Raw genomic sequence first — 10,678 nt, 5'->3', positions numbered from 1 at the left:
CCAGAGGGGGACATTTATGCACTTTCAAGAGGAAGTCATAAAGGGCCTAGTATTTGGGAACCAGCAGGCAGAGGGCCCCAGTACTTCTAGTACTGGCCCCCGTATTGTACCAGGGCAGCATTTTCCTGATGAAATCCCCTCCACTGGAAAAAAGGGCAGGACACAAAAAAGGTGCAAAGTTTGCTATAAAAAGGGAGCGGTCACCGTGCCTATCTGCCGTGATACTGACCTGATCCTTGCTAATACTTACCTGATCCTTGCAAATACCTTACCTGATCACTTGATCACTGCTTGTAGCGTGCTGGACGCTTCCTGGATCTGACTTCTTGGGACTTCCTGCTGCTGCTGCAGTGTGATAGAGAGATAGAGAGATAGAGAGAGAGATAGAGAGAGATAGAGAGATAGTGACAGAGAGAGCTATATTTTGTGTCTGCTACCCCCCCTTTTTGGGGGTGCAGGGGTTTTTTATATATAAATAACTGTCACTGCTGCTGCTGCAGTGTCATAGTGATAGATAGTGATAGATAGTGAGAGATAGTGATAGATAGTGATAGATAGTGAGAGATAGAGAGATTTGTGTCTGCTACCCCCCCTTTTTGGGGGTGCAGGTTTTTTTTTTTATATATATAACTGTCAGTGCTGCTGCTGCAGTGTCATAGTGATAGATAGTGATAGATAGTGAGAGATAGAGAGATAGAGAGAGATAGTGACAGAGAGTGATAGAGAGTGTATATTTTGTGTCTGCTACCCCCCCTTTTTGGGGGTGCAGGTTTTTTTTTTATACATATAACTGTCAGTGCTGCTGCTGCAGTGTGATAGATAGTGATAGATAGTGATAGATAGTGATAGATAGTGATAGATAGTGAGAGATAGAGAGAGATAGTGACAGAGAGTGATAGAGAGTGTATATTTTGTGTCTGCTACCCCCGCCTTTTGTGCTGATCACTATATCTGAGGTGATCAGCAACTTTTTGGGGGCGCAGAGGTTTTTTTTTTTTATATATACCTGTCAGTTGCTGCCAGTTGCACTGTCAGTTGCACCAAAGGTTGTGCACCTGCTGCCCCTCACTGGTAATCAGTGTTGCATCACTGATCACCTTTTTTTTTTTTGAGGCTGCTGTGGGTCTTTTTTTAATTTTTTTTTTTACACACACTGTGATTTTGTGGGTGTCCTGTGGCCACTGTGCGCTGATCAGTGACGTACATCACTGATCAGCTTTTTCGGCACAGGGTTGATCTATTTTTTTTTTTTTTGATCAAATTCCTGTTGCCTTTGAGCGCTGTTCAGTGACGGACGTTACTGACCAACATCTGTGCTCAATTTTTGGCGCAGGACCTTTTTTTTTTTTTTTTTAACCCCTTCAATTTTTTTTTTTTTTGGGTTCAAATTCCTGTATAAAGTATTTTTTTTTTTCTGCACTACATACACACTACACACTACACACTACATACCCCCCGGGTTGAAATAAAGTTTGTACCCCCCCTACACTATACACGTGTTGAAACATTTCACTACCAGTAACACAAAAATAAAAATGGCATCCCAAATGTCATCCCAAATGTCATCCCAGTCATCCAGAAGAATGTATTCAGCGGAGGAGGCATATGCCATGCTTGCCTCTGATTCTGACACAGCCAGTGAGGCAAGCGGGGAATTTGAAGGATTCATCTTAACCTCATCTTCCTCCTCTAGTGATGAGGGACCCCCTCAAAGACGCCCCCGTAGAGCAGCTGAGACCCCCCCCCCAATAATTGATCTCGTATGGACCCCACCACCAGACAATTTTGAGCCCCAGGTTCCTGAGTTTTTGGCCATGCCAGGAATCCAATTTGATTCCACAGGTCTCAGAGAAATTGACTTTTTCAAATTATTTTTCTCTGATGATTTTATAAATTTAATTGTGGACCAAACTAATTTATATGCCCAGCAGTTTATTGCTCAAAACCCCACGTCATCATTTGCTAGGTGGACCCCTGTAGATGCAGTAGAGATGATGACGTTTTGGGGTCTGGTGTTTCATATGGGCATAGTAAAAAAGCCAGAAATTAGGCAATATTGGAGTACAGATGTTCTGTACAGCACCCCATTTTACCGTATGGCCATGCCCCGGGCTCGATTTGAGACGATCCTTAAATTTTTGCATTACAACGATAATGCACAGTGCCCACCCAGAGATGATCCCACCTTTGACCGGCTATTCAAAGTCAGGCCGGTCATTGATCATTTCAGTGCCAACTTTGAAGAGATGTACATCCCAGATAAATTCATTTGCATAGACGAGTCCCTTATACATTTTAAAGGAAGGGTTAAATTCCGCCAGTACCTTCCCAGTAAGAGGGCAAGGTATGGCATAAAAATGTATAAGCTGTGTGAAAGCACCTCAGGGTACACCCACAGGTTTAGGGTATATGAAGGGAAGGATTCAAGAATTGAACCGCCAGAATGCCCCCCCTCCCTCGTAGGTGTTAGTGGAAAAATTGTCTGGGATTTAGTGCACCCCTTCCTGGATAAAGGTTATCACCTCTATGTGGATAACTTTTACACCAGCATCCCCCTGTTTAAGGCCCTTGGTTCAAGAGGTACAGCAGCTTGCGGTACTGTGCGCAAGAACCAAAGAGGCCTCCCAAAAACGCACATTGCCCAAGTAATGAGAAGGGGTGAAAGCAGGGGAATATGCACCGAAAATATGTTGTTGGTCAAATATAAGGACAAGAGGGATGTCCTTATACTGACAACAATTCACGGAGACAGTACCACCTCCGTCCCTGTACGAGGTACCAGTACCCACACCTCCAAACCTAATTGTATCCTGGATTACAATAGGTACATGGGCGGAGTGGATCTTTCAGATCAGGTACTGAAGCCGTACAGTGCCCTGCGGAAAACAAAAATCTGGTACAAGAAGCTGGCCGTGTATATCATCCAGATGGCACTGTATAACGCTTACGTGCTATTCCGTTCTACCGGCCAGAGGGGGACATTTATGCACTTTCAAGAGGAAGTCATAAAGGGCCTAGTATTTGGGAACCAGCAGGCAGAGGGCCCCAGTACTTCTAGTACTGGCCCCCGTATTGTACCAGGGCAGCATTTTCCTGATGAAATCCCCTCCACTGGAAAAAAGGGCAGGACACAAAAAAGGTGCAAAGTTTGCTATAAAAAGGGAATAAGAAAGCAAACTATTTTCCAGTGTGACACTTGCCCCGACAAACCCGGCCTATGTATAAAGGAGTGTTTTAAAATATACCACACATCTATGGATTTTTAGGTTCATCATTTCACCGTCCTTCGGGGGTCTTGCTAATGCCACATAGCACCCACCATTCATTCCACCAGAATCTGAGCCGCAAAATCCAAAAATCACTCCTTCCCTTCTGAGTCCTGCCATGCACCCAACTGGTATTTTTTGGTCACATGTGAGGCATTGCCGTACTCGGGAGAAATTGGGGCACAGATTTTGGGGTGCTTTTTCTCCTTCATACCTTCTGAAAATGAAAAATTTTGAGCCAGAACTGCATTTTTGTGTAAAAAAATGTAATTTTTCATTTTCACTGCCCAGTTGTATCAAAATTGGTGAAACCCCTGGGGGTTTGAAATGTACACTATACCCCTAGATGAATTCCCTGAGGGGTGTAGTTTGCAAAATGGGGTCACTTGTGGGGGGGTTCCACTGTATTGGTGCTTGGGGGGTCTTGCTAATGCGACATAGCACCCACCAACATTCCACCAGAATTTGTGCTGCAAAATCCAAATATCACTCCTTCCCTTCTGAGTCCTGACACTTTTTGGTCACACATGAGGCATTGCCGTACTCGGGAGAAATTGGGGCACAGATTTTGGGGTGCTTTTTCTCCTTCATACCTTCTGAAAATGAAAAATTTTGAGCCAGAACTGCATTTTTGTGTAAAAAAAATGTAATTTTTCATTTTCACTGCCCAGTTGTATCAAAATTGGTGAAACCCCTGGGGGTTTGAAATGTACACTATACCCCTAGATGAATTCCCTGAGGGGTGTAGTTTGCAAAATGGGGTCACTTGTTGGGGGGTTCCACTGTATTGGTGCTTTGGGGGTCTTGCTAATGCGACATAGCACCCACCAACATTCCACCACCAAAAATCACTCCTTCCCTTCTGAGTCCTGCCATGCACCCAACTGGTATTTTTTGGTCACATATGAGGCATTGCCATACTCGGGAGAAATTGGGGCACAGATTTTGGGGTGCTTTGTCTCCTTCATTCCTTGTGAAAATGAAAAATTTTGAGCCAGAACTGCATTTTTGTGTAAAAAAATTTAATTTTTCATTTTCACTGCCCAGTTGTATCAAAATTGGTGAAACCCCTGGGGGTTTGAAATGTACACTATACCCCTAGATGAATTCCCTGAGGGGTGTAGTTTGCAAAATGGGGTCACTTGTGGGGGGGTTCCACTGTATTGGTGCTTGGGGGGTCTTGCTAATGCAACATAGCACCCACCAACATTCCACCAGAATCTGAGCTGCAAAATCCAAAAATCACTCCTTCCTTTCTGAGTCCTGCCATGCACCCAAATGGTATTTTTTGGTCACATGTGAGGCATTGCCGTACTCGGGAGAAATTGGGGCACAGATTTTGGGGTGCTTTGTCTCCTTCATTCCTTGTGAAAATGAAAAATTTTGAGCCAGAACTGCATTTTTGTGTAAAAAATGTAATTTTTCATTTTCACTCACCAGTTGTATCAAAATTGGTGAAACCCCTGGGGGTTTGAAATGTACACTATACCCCTAGATAAATTCCCTGAGGGGTGTAGTTTGCAAAATGGGGTCACTTGTGGGGGGGTTCCACTGTATTGGTGCTTGGGGGGTCTTGCTAATGCGACATAGCACCCACCAAAATTCCACCAGAATCTGAGCTGCAAAATCCAAAAATCACTCCTTCCCTTCTGAGTCCTGCCATGCACCCAACTGGTATTTTTTGGTCACATGTGAGGCATTGCCGTACTCGGGAGAAATTGGGGCACAGATTTTGGGGTGCTTTTTCTCCTTCATACCTTCTGAAAATGAAAAATTTTGAGCCAGAACTGCATTTTTGTGTAAAAAAATGTAATTTTTCATTTTCACTGCCCAGTTGTATCAAAATTGGTGAAACCCCTGGGGGTTTGAAATGTACACTATACCCATAGATGAATTCCCTGAGGGGTGTAGTTTGCAAAATGGGGTCACTTGTGGGGGGGTTCCACTGTATTGGTGCTTTGGGGGTCTTGCTAATGCGACATAGCACCCACCAACATTCCACCACCAAAAATCACTCCTTCCCTTCTGAGTCCTGCCATGCACCCAACTGGTATTTTTTGGTCACATATGAGGCATTGCCATACTCGGGAGAAATTGGGGCACAGATTTTGGGGTGCTTTGTCTCCTTCATTCCTTGTGAAAATGAAAAATTTTGAGCCAGAACTGCATTTTTGTGTAAAAAAATGTAATTTTTCATTTTCACTGCCCAGTTGTATCAAAATTGGTGAAACCCCTGGGGGTTTGAAATGTACACTATACCCCTAGATGAATTCCCTGAGGGGTGTAGTTTGCAAAATGGGGTCACTTGTGGGGGGGTTCCACTGTATTGGTGCTTGGGGGGTCTTGCTAATGCAACATAGCACCCACCAACATTCCACCAGAATCTGAGCTGCAAAATCCAAAAATCACTCCTTCCTTTCTGAGTCCTGCCATGCACCCAAATGGTATTTTTTGGTCACATGTGAGGCATTGCCGTACTCGGGAGAAATTGGGGCACAGATTTTGGGGTGCTTTTTCTCCTTCATACCTTCTGAAAATGAAAAATTTTGAGCCAGAACTGCATTTTTGTGTAAAAAAATGTAATTTTTCATTTTCACTCACCAGTTGTATCAAAATTGGTGAAACCCCTGGGGGTTTGAAATGTACACTATACCCCTAGATGAATTCCCTGAGGGGTGTAGTTTGCAAAATGGGGTCACTTGTGGGGGGGTTCCACTGTATTGGTGCTTGGGGGGTCTTGCTAATGCGACATAGCACCCACCAAAATTCCACCAGAATCTGAGCTGCAAAATCCAAAATCACTCCTTCCCTTCTGAGTCCTGCCATGCGCCCAAATGGTATTTTTTGGTCACATGTGAGGCATTGCCGTACTCGGGAGAAATTGGGGCACAGATTTTGGGGTGCTTTTTCTCCTTCATACCTTCTGAAAATGAAAAATTTTGAGCCAGAACTGCATTTTTGTGTAAAAAAATGTAATTTTTCATTTTCACTGCTCAGTTGTATCAAAATTGGTGAAACCCCTGGGGGTTTGAAATGTACACTATACCCCTAGATGAATTCCCTGAGGGGTGTAGTTTGCAAAATGGGGTCACTTGTGGGGGGGTTCCACTGTATTGGTGCTTGGGGGGTCTTGCTAATGCGACATAGCACCCACCAAAATTCCACCAGAATCTGAGCTGCAAAATCCAAAAATCACTCCTTCCCTTCTAAATCCTGCCATGCGCCCAAATGGTATTTTTTGGTCACATGTGAGGCATTGCCGTACTCGGGAGAAATTGGGGCACAGATTTTGGGGTGCTTTTTCTCCTTCATACCTTCTGAAAATGAAAAATTTTGAGCCAGAACTGCATTTTTGTGTAAAAAATTTAATTTTTCATTTTCACTGCCCAGTTGTACCACAATTGGTGAAACCCCTGGGGGTTTGAAATGTACACTATACCCCTAGATGAATTCCCTGAGGGGTGTAGTTTGCAAAATGGGGTCACTTGTGGGGGGGTTCCTAACTTTTAGCATCTTATGGTGCCTAGAAACCTACATGGTGCCTAAAAAATAATCTCATAAAAAGGAGGCTCCAAAATCAAGTAGGTGCTCCTTCTATTATGAAGCCTGTGGTTTGGTCAACGTGCACACTAGGGCCACATATAGGATATTTATGAAAACAAAAGAATTGGGGGAATCAATTTTTAGTCACATTTCTCTAGTAAAATGTACTGTGTTCCTTAGAAAAATGTATTAAAATTGCAAATCTGCAAAAAAAATGAAAATTTGAAATTTCACCTACACTTTGTTTTAATTCCTGTGAAACACCTAAAGGGTTAACAAACTTCCAAAATGCTGTTTTGAATACTGTGAGGGGTGCAGTTTTTGAAATGGTATCATTTATGGGGGTGTCTCACATACAAGTCCCTCAAAGTCACATCAGAACTGAACTGGTCCCTAAAAAAATCAGTGTTTGAAATTTTCTTGAAAATTTGAGAATTTGCTATTCATATTGTAAGCCTCCTAGTGTCCAAAAAAATGAAAAGGAAGTTGAAATAATGATGTCAACATAAAGTAGACATATGGTCTATGTTAGTTATTAACTATTTTGAGTGGTATGATTATTTGTCTCACAAGCAGAAAATTTAACATTTTGCAAATTGCTAAATTTTCCATTTTTTCACGACATTTTGGTATTTTTCACAAAAAAACACAGACTGTATCGACCCAAATTTACCACTAATTTGAAGTACAATGTGTCACGAAAAAACAATCTCAAAATCACTGGGATAAGTAAAAGCAAAAAAAAGTTATCCCCACTTAAGTGAGACATGTCAGATTTGAAAAAAAGGGCTCTGTCAGGAACGCAAAAACTGGCTCTGTCAGGAAGGGGTTAATTAAACGAGTCGCTGAGATCAAAATATTTTATAGGAAGAGGAAGGTTGAGCTGGAATCTGCATGTCGTGCATTGGAGACAGAGTATTTAAAGGATCGTTTGGAGGAAACTCGTATTAAATGGTTGACCTCACAAGATGACTGGACGGCTCATCTCAATGAGAGAGTTACCCGACGGCTCCTATTTCAGTCTCACTCACATTATACTTATGCAGATAAAACAGATAGCTATTTGGTTCATTCGGATCGACCATGCACGACTGTTACTGAACTTGTTACAACGGACGGTATAACTGTCTCAACTGTTCCTGATATTGCAGATACCTTTCTTTCTTTTTATAAATCTATTTATACTTCTAAGTTGTCCTGCACTGAGAACGATCTGTTGACCTATGTAAAGACTGCTGCCCTTCCCTGTTTGCCTCAAGGTGATCAATCCTTTTTAGATGCTCCATTTACCTTGGAGGAAGTTGAAATTGCAATTAATTCCTTTCCTGACGGTAAAGCTCCTGGTTCCGATGGCATTCCGGTAGACGTATATAAGAAGAATGTTAGATTGTTTGGCCCTAGGTTTTTAGATCTCTTTAATAGCTTGAGAGAGGAGGGTAGGTTTTCGGATTCCATGTCGGAGGCTGTCATAAATGTGATACCAAAGCCTGGGAAAGACCCTAAATTTCCTGGTGCCTATCGCCCAATCTCTCTGATTCCCACTGATGCAAAGATCTTGGCCACAATTTTGTCAATACGCCTAGATAAGGTTATAACTAAGGTGGTACATGCAGATCAGACTGGCTTCATGCCGGGGCAAACGACTTCAGTTAATATTAGACGTCTTTATTTGCATCTTTAGGCCTCTCATAGGGATGAGTCCTCCTCTGTTATTGTATCATTGGATGCGGCAAAAGCCTTTGATTCAGTGGAGTGGCCATTCCTTTGGGAGGTTATGCGATGTATGGGAATAGGACCGGTCTTTCTGAAATGGGTCCAATTACTTTATTTTAAACCCACTGCACGTTTATCGGTAAATGGTTACATTTCTGCTCCATTTTCCCTCTCTCGGGGTACCCGGCAGGGTTGCCCACTGTCTCCGGCCCTTTTTGCTTTGGCTGTTGAACCACTGGCATGCCTTATCCGGGCACATCCAGAAATTTCAGGCCTTCGAATAAATAATCGAGTTGATACTGTCACACTGTACGCAGATGACATGTTGCTTTTCCTTAAAGATTATTCAGCTTCCATGCCTGTGGTTCTTAGGGGTAGGCCCCCGGATGTGCCCTTCTGCTCAACGGGAGGTTTCTGTCCTCCCTGAGCTGTGCCTTTACGGTGGGTTACTTTATTTAAATATTTAGGTGTGTGGGTATCTAATGACATGCAGGAATATGCCTCATTGATTGTTATGCCTCTTTTCTCTTATTTGAATGATAAAATTAAGGTGTGGTGTAAACTTCCTCTAACACTTACTGGAAGAGTAAATTTAATAAAAATGATAGTCCAACCAAAATTCCTGTATATATTCCATCAGGCCCCACTTTATCTACCAAATTCGATTTTCCAGAAACTTAATAGCATGATTACTTCTCTGATCTGGATGGACGAAAGGCCTCGTTTAAAGTTAGATGTACTTACTAGATCTAAAGCGTCTGGTGGCCTGGCACTACCTAATTTTAGGTTGTATTACTATGCGGCGCAAAAAATAACTCATTTGCGACTGTGGCTCCAGGAATGCACTACAGACTCCCTTCCAAGCCTTTTGGTTTCTGAAATGGCACATGGACATACACCACTCCAGGCTCTGTTAGGTAACACCTTTTCTCGTAATTCAGGCTCTAAAAATTTGGAGAGCAATACATGTTTTTTTGAAATTTTGGGACATTGACCCTGACACTCCCTTATGGAATTCTCTTAAGCTATTTAAACTTTCCTCACTTAAGCCTAGAGTGGTGTGGGGTGATAGAGGAGTGATATCTATGGGTCAGTTATAGCATGACAGAGTCACTCAGTTGGTTAGTGATTTTGGAATTCCGTCTATATATTTCTTTAGATACCTACAGTTTCGCCAAGACTTGTCCTTACAATTCCCTCAGGGTCCACCAGTTATTCGACACTCTCCACTCAAAACATTCCTTTTAAAATTAGGCTCTAAACATTCTCTCTCAAGCTTGTACTCCTTCCTTCTAACATATCATCACACCACTGACTTACCAAATTTACAGCAGAAATGTGAAATGGAAGTGGGTGGGTTGTCTGGGGACGAATGAAGTGAAGCACTTGCTTGTCCTCGGGAATCTACTGTTTCGGTTAGATTTCAGCAAATTCAATTGTTCATTTTGTATAGAACTGACTCCAGCTAGAATGGTAAAATTTGGTGGGAGGGCTTCAGATGTATGCCCTAAATGTCAGGGTAGCTCAGGAACCTTTTGGCATTTATTGTGGGACTGCCCGATGGTGAAACCATTTTGGGACCAGGTGACACAAGCTATGACTGTTACAGGAATTCCCCAAAGTAATCTAACACCTAGGTTTTGCTACCTTGGGGTGTCTGGTGATGATGTCCTGGATAAACATACTAGGCAGTATGCAATTAATATATGTACATTGGCTAAAGTCTGCCTAGCCAGACTCTGGATGGCTTCCTCGGCACCTGACTTTAAGGCCTGGACTTCCTTGGTTAATGCTACAGTACAGCATGAGAGATATTTATATATGACTCGTAAGGCTGAATCCAAATTTATTCATATTTGGTTTCGATGGCTTTCTTCAAAATATGCATCCCCACAACATTCCATTAATTCATTAAGGCTGTGTTTTTTTTTTTTTTTCGTTTTTCATTTTTTTTTTTGTTATATGGAGAATAATTTACAGATCATTCTCTATTCCTGTATATTTAATATAGCTAACAGTGGCCTTTTATGGTTTCTCAGGATAATTGATGTTTGCGGTGTTCTAAACTTTATATATGAATATGAATGTTTTGCTTAAAGTAATTATAATGGAAAATAAATATTATCCACATAAATAAGATACCGTTAATGCAATGA

Source organism: Crinia signifera, chromosome 5, assembly GCF_055691185.1.
Source record: "Crinia signifera chromosome 5, ASM5569118v1, whole genome shotgun sequence".
In the NCBI taxonomy this organism is placed as follows: domain Eukaryota; kingdom Metazoa; phylum Chordata; class Amphibia; order Anura; family Myobatrachidae; genus Crinia; species Crinia signifera.
The sequence above is the reverse complement of the archived record's forward strand: the minus strand, read 5'-3'. Positions refer to the sequence as shown.